This window comes from Heteronotia binoei, chromosome 2 (genome assembly GCF_032191835.1).
Source record: "Heteronotia binoei isolate CCM8104 ecotype False Entrance Well chromosome 2, APGP_CSIRO_Hbin_v1, whole genome shotgun sequence".
Lineage (NCBI taxonomy): Eukaryota > Metazoa > Chordata > Lepidosauria > Squamata > Gekkonidae > Heteronotia > Heteronotia binoei.
In genome coordinates, this window is record NC_083224.1 from 5,943,051 (window position 1) to 5,961,692 (window position 18,642).

The following is an 18,642-nucleotide window of genomic DNA, read 5'->3' on the forward strand; positions in this document are numbered from 1 at the left end:
CAGCCCCACAGCCTTTAGCAGATGTAAGAATGCTTCTTGGCTCCATTTTCTGTTTTATTTAATTGCTGCTCGGTTGGCTAATTAAAACATTTGTATCCCGCCTTTCCTCTTGGCTCCAGGCCGTTTGCAACGATTGCTAAAAACAGGGCTTTCCTTTGAGCAGGAACGCAGTTCCGGCTGGCCTGGCACGAGGGGGTGTAGCCTAATATGCAAATGAGTCCCCGCTGGGCTTTCTTCTACAAAAAGCCCCGTGTCAAACAATGGTGATGTCAGGGGTGTGAGGCCTAACATGCAAATGAGTCCCTGCTGGACTTTTTGTACAAAAATGGAAAAGGAAAGGTCCCCTGTGCAAGCACCGGTCGCTTCCGACTCTGGGGTGACGTTACTTTCACAACGTTTTCACGGCAGACTTTTTACGGGGTGGTTTTGCCCTTGCCTTCCCCAGTCCTCTACGTTTTCCCCCCAGCAAACTGGGTACTCATTTGACCGACCTTGGAAGGATGAAAGGCTGAGTCAGCCTCAAGCCGGCTACCTGAACCCAGCTTCCGCCGGGATCGAACTCAGGTTGTGAGCAGAGTTTAGGGCTGCAGTAATGCAGCTTTAACACTCTGTGCCACGGAGTCCCTTAAAGGAAAGACCCCCTGTGCAAGCACCAGTCATTTCTGACTCTGGGGTGACATTGCTTTCACAACGTTTTCACAGCAGACTTTTGACAGGGTGGCTTTACCATTGCCTTCCCCAGTCCTCTACACTTTTCCCCCAACAAGCTGGATACTCATTTGACCAACCTCAGAAGGACGGAAGGCTGAGTCAACCTCAAGCCGGCTACCTGAACCCAGCTTCCGCCGGGATCGAATTCAGGTCATGAGCAGAGAGTTCAGATCACAGTACTGCAGTACTGCTGCTTTACCACTCTGCGCCACGGGGCGTCTCTATCTACAAGAAAAGCCCTGGCTAAAAAACATTTTCGGTCCAACACCAAAAATAAAGCCGCAAACCCCAAATCTCTCCCTCCTCCTCCCTTCAAATATTCTTGTCAATTCAAGCCCCTCAAAAGCCCCGACAAGCAGGGCAAAGCAAATATCTCCAAAGGGCAGGGGGGCAGGGTAGTGGCGGACTGGGTCTAAAAATAGTGGTTGCCAGGAGACATAGAGAGCCCACCCACAACTCTAAGCCTATCATTTAATTTGTATAAGAAATAAATAAAATGCTCAAAAAATACAGAAGTGGAACAAAGGTACAATTAAAACATTTGCAAAATAAATGTACATAGAATTTAGTAATTGCCGTGTACATATATTGTACGCATTACGGGTAGTATAAAGTAGATATGAAGTGTAAATACAGATTTGCATTTTCTCCAGGGGAGCTGATCTCTGCCAGCTGGAGATCAGTTGGAAAAGCCGGAGATCCCCAGGCCCCACCTGGAGGCTGGCAACCCTAAATGCAACATCAATTTTAGTTGCATTACAGCAGTAATATTGGAACGTCTATTATACTTTCAAGCTACTAAAAGGTGGTTAACATTTTTAACATATTGTCTAAAGTTTAAGGGGAGCCACTCCATCGGAAGAAGAAGATGATGATGATATTGGATTTATATCCCGGCCTCCACTCCGAAGAGTCTCAGAGAGGCTCACAATCTCCTTTACCTCCCCCCCCCCTACAACAGACACCCTGTGAGGTAGATGAAGATATTGGATTTATATCCCGCCCTCCACTCTGAAGAGTCTCAGAGCGGCTCACAATCTCCTTTCCCTTCCTCCCCCACAAGAGACACCCTGTGAGGTAGATGAAGATATTGGATTTATATCCCGCCCTCCACTACCAAGAGTCTCAGAGCGGCTCACAATCTACTTTCCCTTTCTCCCCCACAACAGACACCCTGTGAGGTTGATGAAGATATTGGATTTATATCCCGCCCTCCACTCCGAAGAGTCTCAGAGCGGCTCACAATCTCCTTTCCCTTCCTCCTCCGCAACAGACACCCTGTGAGGTAGATGAAGATGAAGAGGAAGGTAAAGGAGTTTGTGAGCCGCTCTGGGACTCTTCAGAGTGGAGGGCGGGATATAAATCCAATATCTTCATCTACCTCACAGGGTGTCTGTTGTGGGGGAGGAAGGGAAAGGAGATTGTGAGTAGCTCTGAGACTCTTTGGAGTGGAGGGCGGGATAGAAATCCAATATCTTCATCTACCTCACAGGGTGTCTGTTGTGGGGGAGGAAGGGAAAGGAGATTGTGAGCCGCTCTGAGACTCTTCGGAGTGGAGGGTGGGATATAAATCCAATATCTTCATCTACCTCACAGGGTGTCTGTTGTGGGGGAGGAAGGGAAAGGAGATTGTGAGCCGCTCTGAGACTCTTCGGAGTGGAGGGCGGGATAGAAATCCAATATCTTCATCTACCTCACAGGGTGTCTGTTGTGGGGGAGGAAGGGAAAGGAGATTGTGAGCCGCTCTGAGACTCTTCGGAGTGGAGGGCGGGATAGAAATCCAATATCTTCATCTACCTCACAGGGTGTCTGTTGTGGGGGAGGAAGGGAAAGGAGATTGTGAGCCGCTCTGAGACTCTTCGGAGTGGAGGGCGGGATATGAATCCAATATCTTCATCTACCTCACAGGGTGTCTGTTGTGGGGGAGGAAGGGGAAGGAGATTGTGAGCCGCTCTGAGACTCTTGGAGTGGAGGGTGGGATATAAATCCAATATCTTCATCTACCTCACAGGGTGTCTGTTGTGGGGGAGGAAGGGAAAGGAGACTGTGAGCCGCTCTGAGACTCTTCGGAGTGGAGGGCGGGATATAAATCCAATATCTTCTTCTTCTTCTACTTCTGTTTTTAGATTTTTCTGGTTGGTTCTTAGGGATGCCAAGCTCCTGCTGGGGGCGGGGGATCCCCCAGTCTGGAGGGCTCGAACCCACCAGCAGGGAGCAGGCCACCAACCCGCCCCTGAAGAGCTCTGTCGCCATGCACCATCCCTGGTGCGATGACATCACCCAAAAGTGACATTATTGCACTGGGGATGTCGTGTGGGAGATGCTCTAGGACTCGTGGTAAAAACTCTATGGCACCACGGATGCTCTAGGACTCACAGTAAAAGCTCTATAGTGGCAGAGGTACTTGGCAACCCTATTGGTTCTGCAACCCTGATCCTACTGCATCGTTTATTAATTGACCCACCCATCAATTATATTGACTCACTCTGTGTAATCCGCCTGGAGTCCTTGTGGGAAAGGTGGACTATAAATACCATTGACAGATTAAAAATATATCATGACTCTGACGTGTCTTTCAGATGTTTCCACCGTCTTCCTTCGAAACAGTCTAATCCAGAGTCATATCCTGGCCATTCAGTTCCCACCAGGTAGCCCCCGGATGGGGAAGGAGCTGGGGCAATCCATCCAAGGGTAAGTAAGAGGTGAGGCACATGCTCTTTGTTTGCCCCCCCCTCCCTCCCTGGGCCTATGGAGGCCATGCCTAGGAAGACCATGCCAGCATACTGTATTGCAATTTTGGGCTGTGTCAACAGAAGTCTAGTGTCCAGATCACATGGAGTGATGGTATCACTTTGCTCTGCTCTGGTAAGACCTCACCTGGAGTCTTGTGTTCAGTTTTGGACATCACATTTTAAGAAGGGTATAGACAAGCTGGAAGGCGTCCAGAGGAGGGCGACGAAGATGGTGAGGGGTCTGGAGACCAAGTCCTATGAAGAAAGGTTGAAGGAGCTGGGCATGTTTAGCCTGGTGAGGAGGCGGCTGAGAGGTGATATAATCACCGTCTTCAAGTACTTGAAGGGCTGTGCTACAGAGGACGATGTGGAATTGTTTTCTGTGGCCCCGGAAGGTAGGACCAGAACCAACGGGTTGAAATTAAATCAAGAGTTAACGGCTCAACATTAGGAAGAACTTCCTGACCATTAGAGCGATTCCTCAGTGGAACACGCTTCCTCCTTGGGAGGTGGTGGGCTCTCCTTCCTTGGAGGTGTTTAAACAGAGGCTAGATGGCCCTCTGACAGCAATGAGGATCCTGTGAATTTAGGGGGAGGGGCTTGTGAGTTTCCTGCATTGTGCAGGGGGTTGGACTTGATGACCTTGGAGGTCCCTTCCAACTCTATGATTCTATGAAGGGAAAGACCTCTGCCTGTTATGCTATTTTATTGCTATGTTGATTTTATTATGATTTTATTATTCATGTTGTGCTCCTCTGGGGAATGGGTGGAATATAAACAAACAGATGATGGTGATGATCATGATGATCCTGTTAATTTAGGGGGAGGTATTTGTGAGTTTCCTACATTTATTTATTATTTATTATGTATTTATTTCTTGCGCTTGTATCCCGCACTCCCCAAACGGGCTCAGGGCGGCTAACAACAGTCACAATTCGATGACAGATTCACAGTATAACAATAAAACATTATTAAAACATTATGAACATACGAAGCTGCCTTATACTGAATCATACCTTTGGTCCATCAAAGTCAGTCTTGTCTACTCAGACTGGCAGCGGCTCTCCAGGGTCTCAAGCTGAGGTTTTTCACGCCTACTTGCCTGGACCCTCCTTTGGAGATGCCGGGGATTGAACCTGGGACCTTCTGTTTCCCCGAGCAGATGCTCTACCACTGAGCCACTGTCCCTCCCCTGCTCTCCAGGGTCTCAAGCTGAGGTTTTTCACACCTATTTGTCTGGACCCTTTTTAGTTGGAGATGCTGGGGATTGAACCTGGGACCTTCTGCTTACCAAGCAGATGCTCTACCACTGAGCCACTGTCCCTCCCCTGCTCTCCAGGGTCTCAAGGTGAGGTTTTTCACACCTATTTGCCCGGACCCTTTTTAGTTGGAGATGCCGGGGATTGAACCTGGGACCTTCTGCTTACCGAGCAGATGCTCTACCACTGAGCCACCATCCCTCCCCTATTAAAACAGTTTAAATACTGTCTGTTTTGAATTAATTTGTGATGCTGTTGTGGGGTAGATAGTACACACCCCCATAGATGTTAAAAGTATCTCCATTTAGTTATTAAAAGCCTGCCTGAGCAGGTATGTCTTACAGACCCTGCGGAATTGTGATAAATCCAACAGGGCCCTGGTCTCCTCCGGGAGGGCCTTCCAGAGGGCAGGCGCAGCCACGGAAAAGGCTCTTGCCCTTGTAGTGGTCAAACGGGCATCCTTTTAAGATATTGGATTTACATCTCCTATGGATTTACAATCTCCTATGTCTTCTCCCCTCACAACAGACACCCTGTGAAGTGGGTGGGGCTGGAGAGGGCTCTCACAGCAGCTGCCCTTTCGAGGACAACCTCTGCCGGAGCTATGGCTGACCCAAGGCCATTCCAGCAGGTGCAAGTGGAGGAGTGGGGAATCAAACCTGGTTCTCCCAGATAAGAGTCCGCACACTTAACCACTACACCAAACTGGCCAGGAGAAAGGTGTGACAAGCAGAATTGAACTCCCTTTGGAGTTCTGGCCATCACATTTAAAGGCACCACACTCCTTTTTAAATGCCTTTCTTCCATAGGAAATAATGACGGATTATTTGGGGGCTCATAGAATTGGTCCCCCTGCTCCAATCCTTTTGAAACTTTGGAAGTATTTTGGGGAGAGGCACTGGATGCTTCTGCCTCAAAAAACAGCCTCCCCAAAGCCCTAGATACCCGCGAATCAATTCTCCATTATTTCCTATAGGAATAAGTCTCCATAGGGAATAATGGAGTTCCCAGCAGACATTTCCCTCCCCCTCACTTTCTGATGACCCTGAAGGGGGGAGGGCTTCCAAACCGGGAGATCCCCTGCCCCCACCTGGGGATTGGCACCCCTAGACAGGAGCCTCCTCCGTTCCTCTTCTACCTGCCCTCCAAGTCGTTGCTTTAAAGTTCTGTAAATATTTTAATTGAGTAGTGGGGAGAGTTTCTCTGGGATTGCTTCTCCGCACGAACCAGCGCAAACTTCCCTGAACAATTTGTGGAAAGTTCGTGCCAGTAGAACTGCCACCAACTTGACTTCACAAAGCACAAAGTTCGTGCACCGGTTCATGCCCATTCCAAATCCCTGGCATCTCCTGTTAAAAAAGGACCAGTCAGTTGGTGATGTAGAGACTTCTACCTGAGGTTCTGTCAAAAATGAACAATCAGGTGTCGGATAGATGTTGGAAATGTAAAAAAACATGAAGGATCTTTCTACCATATGTGGTGGACGTGTGAAATGGCAAAGTAATTTTGGCAAATGATTCAGCAAGAGATCTCAAAAATTCTGGGTTATAACATTAAGAAGGCACCAGAAATCTTTTTGTTGGGATTACAAATGGAAAAAAATTCCGAAACAAGATAGAACGATAATTTGGTACATGCTTTCAGCTACACGGACATTATATGCGCAGATGTGGAAGCAAGACAAAATACCAGAAAAGTGGGACTGGATTATGAATGTTATGTATTGGAGTGAAATGGACAAGCTTACAAGAATCTTAAAAGAATATGATGTAGAGAAGTTTAAAAATGAGTGGAGAAAATTTCAGAAATATGTTGAAAAACAATGGAAGGTTAAAGGACATTTGGTGATTTTTGACAATAGTTGAATGCTAGGGGAATAGTAAATGGACTACAGTTAAAAATGTGATCATACCCTTTCTTTTGTTTCAACTTATTTTGATAAGGATTATAGTTAAAAATGAGACTATGGGAATATATATATCTTCAATCTTATTTTTATGATAAGGGCTAAGGACTAAAGGATTATAATGAAGATGGATGATAATCATAGTAAACGTTTTTTTCCTTATTTTTATTTTATTCTAGCTATAAGATTTTTATGAAGATTCTTAAAATGTTAAAATTATCTTTTATTTCTTTTTAGTATTTTAAATTAAATGCACTGGTGGAGGTCGCGAAAAGGGGGGGAGGGAGGTGGAAAAAAGCTAGAGACATTAAAGAGCCTCCCTCGTTCCTCCTAAGAACATAAAAGAAGCCATGTTAGATCAGGCCAATGGCCCATCCAGTCCAACACTCTGTGTCACACAGTGGCCAAAAAAAATTATATATATATTTCATTGAATGTCCACGAGTTCTTGTATTGTGAGAAAGGGAGAAAAGTACTTCTTTCTCTACTTTCTCCATCCCATGCATTATCTTGTAAACCTCTATCATGTTGCCCCGCAGTCGACATTTCTCCAAGCTAAAGAGCCCCAAGCGTTTCAGCCTTTCTTCATAGGGAAAGTGTTCCAGCCCTTTAATCATTCTAGTTGCCCTTTTCTGGACTTTCTCCTCTACCCACCCTCCAAGTCGTTGCTTTGAAGTTCTGTAAACATTTTGATTGAGTGGTGGGGAAAGGCACAAACAGGCATAAGAAAAGGCCTGCATGGTTAACAAACAAAGTAATGGAAGCTGTAAAAGGTAAGAAGGACTCCTTTAAGTGGTGGAAAACCAGTCCAAGTGAGATTAGTAAAAGGGAACACAGGCTGTGGCAAATCAAATGCAAGACTGTGATCAGGCAGGCAAAAAGGGACTATGAGGAGCATATTGCAAAAAACATAAAGAACAACAATAAAACTCTTCAAATATATTAGAAGTAGGAAACCAGCCAGGGAGGCAGTGGGGCCCTTCGACGACCATGGGGTAAAAGGATTACTGAAGGAGGATAGAGAAATGGCTGAGAAGCTGAATGAATTTTTTGCCTCCGTCTTCACTGTGGAAGACAAGAACTTTTTGCCCGCCCCAGAACCACTAATTTTGGAAGGGGTGTTGAAAGACCTGAGTCAGATTGAGGTGACAAAAGAGGAGGGCCTACAACTGATAGACAAATTAAAAACTAATAAGTCACCGGGTCCGGATGGCATACATCCGAGAGTTCTGAAAGAACTCAAAGTTGAACTTGTGGATCTTCTAACAAAAATCTGTAATCTTTCATTGAAATCTGCCTCCGTTCCTGAGGACTGGAAGGTAGCAAATGTCACCCCCATCTTTAAAAAAGGTTCCAGAGGAGATCCGGGAAATTACAGGCCAGTCAGTCTGACTTCAATACCGGGAAAGTTGGTAGAAACCATTATCAAGGACAGAATGAGTAGGCACATTGATGAACACGGGTTATTGAGGAAGACTCAGCATGGGTTCTGCAAGGGAAGATCTTGCCTCACTAACCTGTTACATTTCTTTGAGGGGGTAAACAAACATGTGGACAAAGAAGACCCGATAGATGTTGTTTACCTTGACTTCCAGAAAGCTTTTGATAAATTTCCTCATCAAAGGCTCCTTAGAAAGCTTGGGAGTCATGGAGTAAAAGGACAGGTCCTCTTGTGGATCAAAAACTGGCTGAGTAATAGGAAGCAGAGAGTGAGTATAAATGGGCAGTCTTCGCAGTGGAGGACGGTAAGCAGTGGGGTGCCGCAGGGCTCGGTGCTGGGTCCCATGCTCTTTAACTTGTTCATAAATGATTTAGAGTTGGGAGTGAGCAGTGAAGTGGCCAAGTTTGCGGATGACACTAAATTGTTCAGGGTGGTGAGAACCAGAGAGGATTGTGAGGAACTCCAAAGGGATCTGTTGAGTCTGGGTGAGTGGGCGTCAACGTGGCAGATGCGGTTCAATGTGGCCAAGTGCAAAGTAATGCACATTGGGGCCAAGAATCCCAGCTACAAATACAAGTTGATGGGGTGTGAACTGGCAGAGACTGACCAAGAGAGAGATCTTGGGGTCGTGGTAGATAACTCACTTAAAATGTCAAGACAGTGTGCGTTTGCAATAAAAAAGGCCAACGCCATGCTGGGAATTATTAGGAAGGGAATTGAAAACAAATCAGCCAGTATCATAATGCCCCTGTATAAATCGATGGTGCGGTCTCATTTGGAGTACTGTGTGCAGTTCTGGTCGCCGCACCTCAAAGAGGATATTATAGCATTGGAGAAAGTCCAGAGAAGGGCAACTAGAATGATTAAAGGGCTGGAGCACTTTCCCTATGAGGAAAGGTTGAAACGCTTGGGACTCTTTAGCTTGGAGAAACGTCGACTGCGGGGTGACATGATAGAGGTTTACAAGATAATGCATGGGATGGAGAAAGTAGAGAAAGGAGTCCTTTTCTCCCTTTCTCACAATACAAGAACTCGTGGGCATTCGATGAAATTGCTGAGCAGACAGGTTAAAATGGATAAAAGGAAGTCCTTCTTCACCCAAAGGGTGATTAACATGTGGAATTCACTGCCACAGGAGGTGGTGGCGGCCACACGTATAGCCACCTTCAAGAGGGGTTTAGATAAAAATATGGAGCACAGGTCCATCAGTGGCTATTAGCCACAGTGTATGTGTGTATATAAAAATTTTTGCCACTGTGTGACACAGAGTGTTGGACTTGATGGGCCGTTGGCCTGATCCAACACGGCTTCTCTTATGTTCTTATGTTCTCTGGGATTGCTTTCACCCACGAACCAGCACAAACGTCCCTGAACAATTTGTGGAAAGTTCATGCCAGTAGAACTGCCACCAACTTGACTTCACGAAGCGCAAAGTTCGTGCCCCTCGTTCATGCCCATTCCAAATCCCTGGCATCTCCTGTTAAAAAAGGACCAGTCAGTTGGTGAGGTAGAGACTTCTACCTGAGGTTCTGGAGAGCCGCTACCAGTCTGAGCAGATAATACTGGCCTCGATGGACTGATTCTGTATAAGGGACAGGTATGTCACAGGTGTGCCTGTACGTGCATAGTTTAGAATGAAGAAAAGGGCTCTCCATTGAACTCACCCACAGATGCCGTATCATGCCCTATGTCATGGGTGCTGGGGACCCTGCAGAAGAAGCTGAGCCTGCAGAAGAAACTGTGCCCCTGCCACCTGCACCAGTGCCCCTGCCTCCTGCTGGAGAAGATCCAAGCCCCCCTGCCTCGCCCTCTCGGGTGGCTCGTGTGCGTGACCGCCTTCGTCAGGACCTCAGGGATCGGAGGAGGGCGGCACACTCACGAGCAAGACACTCCCTGAGCCCTGAGTTCTGAAAGGATTCTGGCCCTTCTAGGAGTGAGGGTGCTTGAGTCTCAGCAGGATCCTGGCTGCCTCTCTGAGCCAGCAATTAGCCCAAACTGGCAACAGACAGCAGAGGGCTCTATAGCTGTGGGCTTTGGGAGGAGGCTTTGTGGAAGCAACTAGTCACTTGCCTGACATTCTAGCATCCATTTCGGCTTTTGACTTTGGCTTCTGGGCCCCCTGACTTCGGCTTCTGAACCTCTGACCTGCGATACCTGGACTGTGATTTGGTTTTGGCACCTTGGACCCTCTTTGCTCACCAGCTACAGACCTTGGACTGCCCCTGGACTTTGCCTGACCCGGCTCCAGCCCGTGACACCCTAACTCTCTTTGACAGCGGCACCTTTGATCAAAAAGTACCACGACTAAGTAGAACCGGACAGGACTATGTTTTATCGCAGCTGAAACGAATTCACTATAATTCCAAATCGAATTCCTTGCATGCCTGAAGAACTGAATATGCGTGAAAGAAACCCATACATGAATTCTGATATGATTTTATTTTTTTCAATTTATTCTTTGAAGGGTGACCAGTGTAATTTCTTTTTCCTAAAAGAAGAAGACTGCAGATTTATACCCCACCCTTCTCTCTGAATCAGCGACTCAGAGTGGCTTACAATCCCCTCTATCTTCTCCAATGTTCCCTCTAAGTGCAGAGTCTTGTGAGCAAAAATTCTACTTTGTGAGCTACTGGCATTCAACTTGTGAGCTATTGCATAAAGTAGTGTGTTCTGGGCTCATATTTCCTGAGCTAAGGCAAAAATCTGTGAGCTGGAGGCTGAACATCTGTGAGCTAGCTCACATTAACTCAGCTTAGAGGGAACACTTATCTTCTCCCCCCACAACAGACACCCTTGAGGTGGGTGGGACTGAGTGACAGAAGCTGCCCTTTCAAGGACATCTCTGTGAGAGCTATGCCTGACCCAAGGCCATTCCAGCAGCTGCAAGTGGAGGAGTGGGGAATGAAACCCGGTTCTCCCAGATAAGAGAGCTATGGCTGACCCAAGGCCATTCCAGCAGCTGCAAGCGGAGGAGTGGGGAATGAAACCCGGTTCTCCCAGATAAGAGAGCTATGGCTGACCCAAGGCCATTCCAGCAGCTGCAAGTGGAGGAGTGGGGAATCAAACCCGGTTCTCCCAGATAAGAGAGCTCTGGCTGACCCAAGGCCATTCCAGCAGCTGCAAGTGAAGGAGTGGGGAATCAAACCCAGTTCTCCCAGATAAGAGAGCTCTGGCTGACCCAAGGCCATTCCAGCAGCTGCAAGCGGAGGAGTGGGCAATGAAACCCGGTTCTCCAGATAAGAGAGCTGTGGCTGACCCAAGGCCATTCCAGCAGCTGCAAGTGGAGGAGTGGGGAATCCAACCCGGTTCTCCCAGATAAGAGAGCTCTGGCTGACCCAAGGCCATTCCAGCAGGTGCAAGTGGAGGAGTGGGGAATGAAACCCGGTTCTCCCAAATAAGAGTCCACACACTTGACCACTACACCAAACTTATTTTTGGAAACTTGTTTTAGGAATAATTTTGCCCATTTTCTTGGGGCAGGGATGGATTCTGCCCAAACATATTTCAAAGAGGGGGCGGGATTTCATGGTGTGGAAAAGCCCCTCCTGGACTAGGGTTGTCAATCTCCAGGTGAGGCCTGAAGATCTCCTGATCTCCAGACTACAGATATCAGTTGCCCTGAAGAAAATGTGACACAGAGTGTTGGACTGGAGGGGCCACTGGCCTGATCCAACATGGCTTCTCTTATGTTCTTATGTGACACAGAGTGTTGGACTGGATGGGCCATTGGCCTGATCCAACAGGGCTTCTCTTATGTTCTTATGTGACTCAGAGTGTTGGACTGGATGGGCCATTGGCCTGATCCAACAGGGCTTCTCTTATGTTCTTATGTGACACAGAATGTTGGACTGGAGGGACCACTGGCCTGATCCAACAAGGCTTCTCTTATGTTCTTATGTGACACAGAGTGTTGGACTGGATGGGCCATTGGCCTGATCCAACAGGGCTTCTCTTATGTTCTTATGTGACACAGAATGTTGGACTGGAGGGACCACTGGCCTGATCCAACACTGCTTCTCTTATGTTCTTATGTGACACAGAGTGTTGGACTGGATGGGCCATTGGCCTGATCCAACAGGGCTTCTCTTATGTTCTTATGTGACACAGAATGTTGGACTGAAGGGACCATTGGCCTGATCCAACATGGCTTCTCTTATGTTCTTATGTGACACAGAGTGTTGGACTGGATGGGCCATTGGCCTGATCCAACATGGCTTCTCTTATCTTCTTATGTGACGCAGAGTGTTGGACTGGAGGGGCCATTGGCCTGATCCAACATGGCTTCTCCTATGTTCTTATATTCATTACATGGTTTTCTCTAGGACTCAATCCCCAGGTGGGGCAGTGTTATCAGAAAGTGAAGGGGGGGAGAGAAAATATCTGCTGGGCACTCCATTATTCCCTATGGAGAACAATTCCCATAGGGCAGGGGTGACCAATGATAGCTCTCCAGATATTTTTGCCTACAACCCCATTAGCCCCAGCCGGTATGGCTGATGGCTGGGGCTGATGGGAGTTGTAGGCAAAAAGCATCTGGAGAGCTACCGTTGGCCACCCCTGCCATAGGGCGTAATGGAGAATTGATGCACAAGTATCTGGGGCTCCAGGGGGGCTTTTTTTTTGAGGTAGAGGCACCAAATTCTCAGCATAGCATCCAATGCCTCTCCTCAGAAGACCCCCCCAAGTTTCAAAAAGATTGGACTAGAGGGTCCAATTCTATGAGCCCCAAAAGAAGGGAGGGGAAAGGAAAAGAAAGCAACTTTAAATGCATTCTCAAGCCACCATCTGGCTTGGCTTGGAGGGTGAGTGAAAGAGAGAAATGCCTTCTGCAAGTCAGTCAATGGGGCAGTGGGGTCACACAATAGGTGTGAAAGAGCCTCTTGTGGTTCCTGAGCCACCGTTCGGCCACCACTGGTTTTGATGATCTGGCCTCCTACCAACCTGCCTGAGAGCTGACCACCCTTCTCTAGAGGTCCAAGAGTCACAGCTTGAAATTGTGTTCAGTGTTGTGTTCAGTTCTGGGCACCACATTTGAAGAAGGATCTAGACAAGCTGGAAGGGGTCCAGAGGAGGGCGACGAAGATGGTGAGGGGTCTGGAGACCAAGTCCTATGAGGAAAGGTTGAAGGAGCTGGGGATGTTTAGCCTGGAGAGGAGGTGGCTGAGAGGTGATAGGATCACCATCTTCAAGTCCTTGAAGGGCTGTCCTAGAGAGGAGGGTGTGGAATTGTTTTCTGTGGCCCTAGATGGTAGGACCAGAACCAATGGTAAGACCTCACCTGGAGTCTTGTGTTCACTTTTGGCCATCACATGTTAAGTAGGATATAGACAAGCTGGAACGGGTCCAGAGGAGGGCGACGAAGATGGTGAGGGGTCTGGAGACCAAGTCCTATGAGGAAAGGTTGAAGGAGCTGGGCATGTTTGGCCTGGAGAGGAGGCGGCTGAGAGGTGATAGGATCACCAAGTACATGAAGGTCTGTCATATAGAGGATGGTGTGGAAGTGTTTTCTGAGGCCCCGGAAGGTAGGACCAGGACCAGTGAGTTGAAATTAAATCAGAAGAGTTTCTGGCTTGACATTAGGAAGAACTTCCTGACCGTTAGAGCGGTTCCTCAGTGGAACAGGCTTCCTCCTTGGGAGGTGGTGGGCTCTCTTCCTTGGAGGTTTTTAAACAGAGGCTAGATGGCCATCTGACTGCAATGAAGATCCTGTGAATTTAGGGGGAGGTGTTTGTGAGTTTCCTGCCTCGTGCAGGGGGTTGGACTAGAGGACCATGGAGGTCCCTTCCACTTCTATGATTCCATTATTCTATTATTAGAGCAGTTCCTGTGGAACAGGCTTCCTCGGGAGGTGGTTGTGAGTTTCTTGCATTGTGCAGGGGGCTGGACTAGATGACCCTGGAGGTCCCTTCCAACTCTAGGATTCTATGTTTTAACTGGGCTCTCCTTCCTTGGAGGTTTTTAAGCAGAGGCTAGATGGCCCTCTGACAGCAATGAGGATCCTGTGAATTTAGGGGGAGGTGTTTGTGAGTTTCCTGCATTGTGCAGGGGGCTGGTTGACCCTGGAGGTCCCTTCAACAGAGGCTGGATGGCCCTCAGACAGCAATGAGGATCCTGTGGATTGAGGGGGAGGGGCTCGTGAGTTCCCTGCATTGTGCAGGGGTTGGACTAGATGACCCTGGAGGTCCCTTCCAACTCTATGATTCTCTGAAATGATAAAGCCGCTGTCACCTCATCTAAAGACAAAGGAACAGGTGAATCTGACCGATGGCACACGGAGATCTTGGCACAAATCCTGCTGGCAAGACAGGTTCTCTTTCAGGCCCTGTGTATACAGCCACATCCCCGAAGGCTGAGCCGCCTTTGATCTCCGCTTCCCTTGACATTGCGAAAGGGCAAATTTGAGGCTGAAGGGAGCCAGCAAAGAATAATCCTTTCGTTCTTGCTGTTCCCCTTTGGGGTCACTGAGCAGAGCCGTGTCAATGCCTGAAGGGCTGGCTCAAGGAGGGCATTTGCGTTGGCATCTCTCCCCAGGGTGTGAGGCTACTTCCTAGACTGAGCAAAGCTCCGGTCTTTATCCCTGTGTGACCTTTATGAGCATTTCCATGCCACGTGGATCTTGCCTCTCTCGGGACAGAGGAAGAACGGTCGTTGAATCACAAACAGCCCTTCCACCTGCTCTAGGTGGCAAAGCGAATGGATGAGAACAGCTTTGAAAGGCAAAAGTCCTTCCCCTTAAACAAAGGCTGGATGGCCACCCGACAGCAACACTGATCCTGTGAATTATGCTACAAAAGAACATAGAGAAGCCATGTTGGACCAAGCCAGTGGCCCATCCAGTCCAACACTCTGTGTCACAGAAGAACATAAGAGAAGCCATGTTGGATCAGGCCAGTGGCCCCTCCAGTCCAACACTCTGTGTCACATAAGAACATAAGAGAAGGCATGTTGGATCAGGCCAGTGGCCCCTCCAGTCCAACACTCTGTGTCACATAAGAACATAAGAGAAGCCATGTTGGATCAGGCCAATGGCCCCTCCAGTTCAACACTCTGTGTCACATAAGAATATAAGAGAAGCCCTGTTGAATCAGGCCAGTGGCCCCTCCAGTCTAACACTCTGTGTCACATAACAACATAAGAGAAGCCATGTTGGATCAGGCCAATGGCCCATCCAGTCCAACACTCTGTGTCACATAAGAACATAAGAGAAGCCCTTTTGGATCAGGCCAATGGCCCCTCCAGTCCAACACTCTGTGTCACATAACAACATAAGAGAAGCCATGTTGGCTTCATGTATACAATTGCTTGGAAATCGTGTCAATACTGCCGAAACAATACAAATTTAAATTACTAGATGAGGCAAGCAATGATATGTAAAAATTTCAAGTGCTGTCAGTTCTCATGCAAATTAGTGCACCTTGTGGTGGCTTTTGGGGGAGGCTTTTAAAATGCATGAAAACTTCTACAAGTTTGAAACGCCTGTAGCGAAAAGACCAGATCAAAACTAGTGTGGAGAAAAACACTGCAGAAGCAGCTCCAAGACTCATCTCACCGAAACAAATGTAGATGCTTCGGGCAGCAACGCTGCAAAACAGTTGTGAGAACGTTAGGTAATGTGAAAGGTGAGTTTCCAATGCAGTGATAAGTGAGTCACAAACTGTCAGTGTAAAAATGCCCACAGTTGTTTTTTGGTTTACAAGATTATGCATGAGATGGAGAAAGTAGAGAAAGAAGTCCTTTTCTCCCTTTCTCACAATACAAGAACTCGTGGGCATTCCATGAACTGCTGAGCGGGTTAAAAAGGATAAAAGGAAGAACTTCTTCAACCAAAGGGTGATTAACATGTGGAATTCACTGCCACAGGAGGTGGGGGCGGCTACAAGCATAGCCAGCTTCAAGAGGGGATTGGATAAAAATATAGAGCAGAGGTCCATCAGTGGCTATTAGCCACAGTATATATATGTGTGTGTGTGTGTGTGTGTGTATACACACACATATATTGGCCACATGTTCTTCTGTGACACAGAGTGTTGGACTGGAGGGGCCACTGGCCTGATTCAACAGGGCTTCTCTTATATTCTTATGTGACCCAGAGTGTTGGACTGGATGGGCCATTGGCCTGATCCAACAGGGCTTCTCTTGTGTTCTTATGTGACACAGAGTGTTGGACTGGAGGGGCCACTGGCCTGATCCAACATGAATTCTCTTATGTTCTTATGTGACGCAGAATGTTGGACTGGATGGGCCATTGGCTTGATCCAACAGGGCTTCTCTTATGTTCTAATGTGACACAGAGTGTTGGACTGGAGGGGCCATTGGCCTGATCCAACATGGCTTCTCCTATGTTCTTATGTTCACCCCAAACATCTCCCTGAGATAAATCTCCTGGATAAATTTTTCTACCCCGGTAAAGAGAAGCCTGTCCGGTCCCAGCCCTTGGTGGCCTGCTCTGGTCTGACTATATCTTTGATCTTCATATGCAGGTTGCACGTCGTGAAGGTCTACCTCCCCTCCGTCTCCATGGAGCTGAAGGGTAACTCAACACCACAAGTCCATCTGAAAGCCAGGCTGCACCTCGGGGCTCAATAGTGAGTAACGCACCTTTTGAGATCTCTCCTTTGTTGTTGTTGTTTTTTGGAGGTAACCCTTCCCTCCCCCCCAAAAAAAATCTTTTCCCCTTGAGGATATTGCAGGGAGGACATGAAAGAAAACAGTGGTGGGCGGGGTCTTCTCCATCACAGAACCAAATGCTTAATCTTTGGAGAAAACCAACTGTGCTTTTCAATGAACCGCGAAGAATCAAAACTAAGTTTCCTTTATTGATTACAACAATGTTACTCTCTACACGAATGCATCGAAACTGATAACGGATAGCTTGTAGCATTGGCATTTATGAATACACTTCAAAGGCTAGGGCTTTAAACTATTTCTCATAATAAAACTACAGTTGTCCCGGCAAGCAACACTTTCACACGCCTTCTTATCTGGCCCTGGTGATGGATGCTCTCTCCCTCCTGTCAGAACTTGTAACTGTCATGCATGCTGAGCTTGAGGATGTTAGCCTAACCGACTCCATATTGTAACTGCCTACTAATCCCATGTCCTTGTAGTCATGCCTACTAACCAAATGCTTTTACATTTCAAACAAACTGTAACCACTGAAGGGTGACTGATAGCCTCTGGAAAACATCTGCAGGTGTCCTTTGAAGCCAGCCTGCCAGAGCAACACAGCAGGGTTTCTTCCTCCTCCGCGGAGATAAGGAACCTTGGGAACAGACAACTGTCTCTTGGAGTGTGAGAAATGGTTTTATTGTTTCTGTTACAACTGCATAAAGAATGTATAGATAACTGAACTAGTTATCAGAGTCAACTTGTGCTTTCCCTGAACACAGTTCTCAATAAACGTGGTATACTTTTGAAACAAAGTAATGAGTCTCGTTTGAAGTTCTCCAAGTTCTGACACCTCCCTCTGGTGATGTCCTTGCTTTGCTCAGGAGGCGCCAGGGCGGCGAGCTGAGCATTCTGCACTTCAAAGACCTGTACTGGCCTTCGGCATTTTAGCACCTTCCATTCCCACCCCTCCGTTTCCTCCCGCCGGGCACAATGTTAGTGGCATAGCATTTTATTCAGCAATGGGGTTAGTAAGCATAAAGTAAACCTGATCAGCTGTTATCAGTAACTTCAATGAAACATGGCCTGACAGATATTTGGCCAAGTCGAAAACCTTTTCCCCACCTGAACCTTTCTCCCACCTAAGGTTGCCAATCCCCAGGTGGGGGCAGGGGATCCCCTGGTTTGGAGCCCCTCCCCCTGCTTCAGGGTCATCAGAAAGAGGAGGGCGAGGTGAGGGAAATGTCCGCTGGACGCCCCATCGTTCTCTATGGAGATTGATTCCCACAGGGTATAATGAAGAATTGATCTGCGGTTGTCAGAGGGGGGCTATTTTGTGAGGTAGAGGCACCATATTTTCAGCATAGCATCCAGTGCCTCTCCTCAAAATACCCTCCAAGTTTCAAAAAGGTTGGACCACGTGGGTCCAATTCTATGACCCCAGAAGAAAGTGCTCCTGTCCTTCATTATTTCCAATGGAGGGAAGGCATTTAAGAGGTGTGCAGTCCCTATGAATGTGGGGGCCAGAATTCCCTTTGGAGTTCAGTAATACTTAGAATCATAGAGTAGGAAGGAAGCTCCAGGGTCATCTTGTCCAACCCCCTGCACAATGAAGGAAACTCACAAACACTTCCCCCTAAATTCACAGGATCTTCATTGCTGTCAGAGGGCCATCCAGCCTCTGTTTAAAAACCTCCAAAGAAGGAGAGCCCACCACCTCCCAAGGAGGAAGCCTGTTCCATTGAGGAACCACTCTAACGGTTGGGTAGTTCTTCCTAATGTTGAGCCAAAAACACTTTTGATTTACCGGTAATTTCAACCCGTTGGTTCTGGTCCTACCTTCTGGGGCCACAGAAAACAGTTCCACACCCTCCTCTAGATGACAGCCCTTCAAGTACTTGAAGATGGTGATCTTATCCACCTCTCAGCTGTCTCCTCTCCAGGCTAAACATTCCCAGCTCCTTCAACCTTTCTTCATAGGACTTG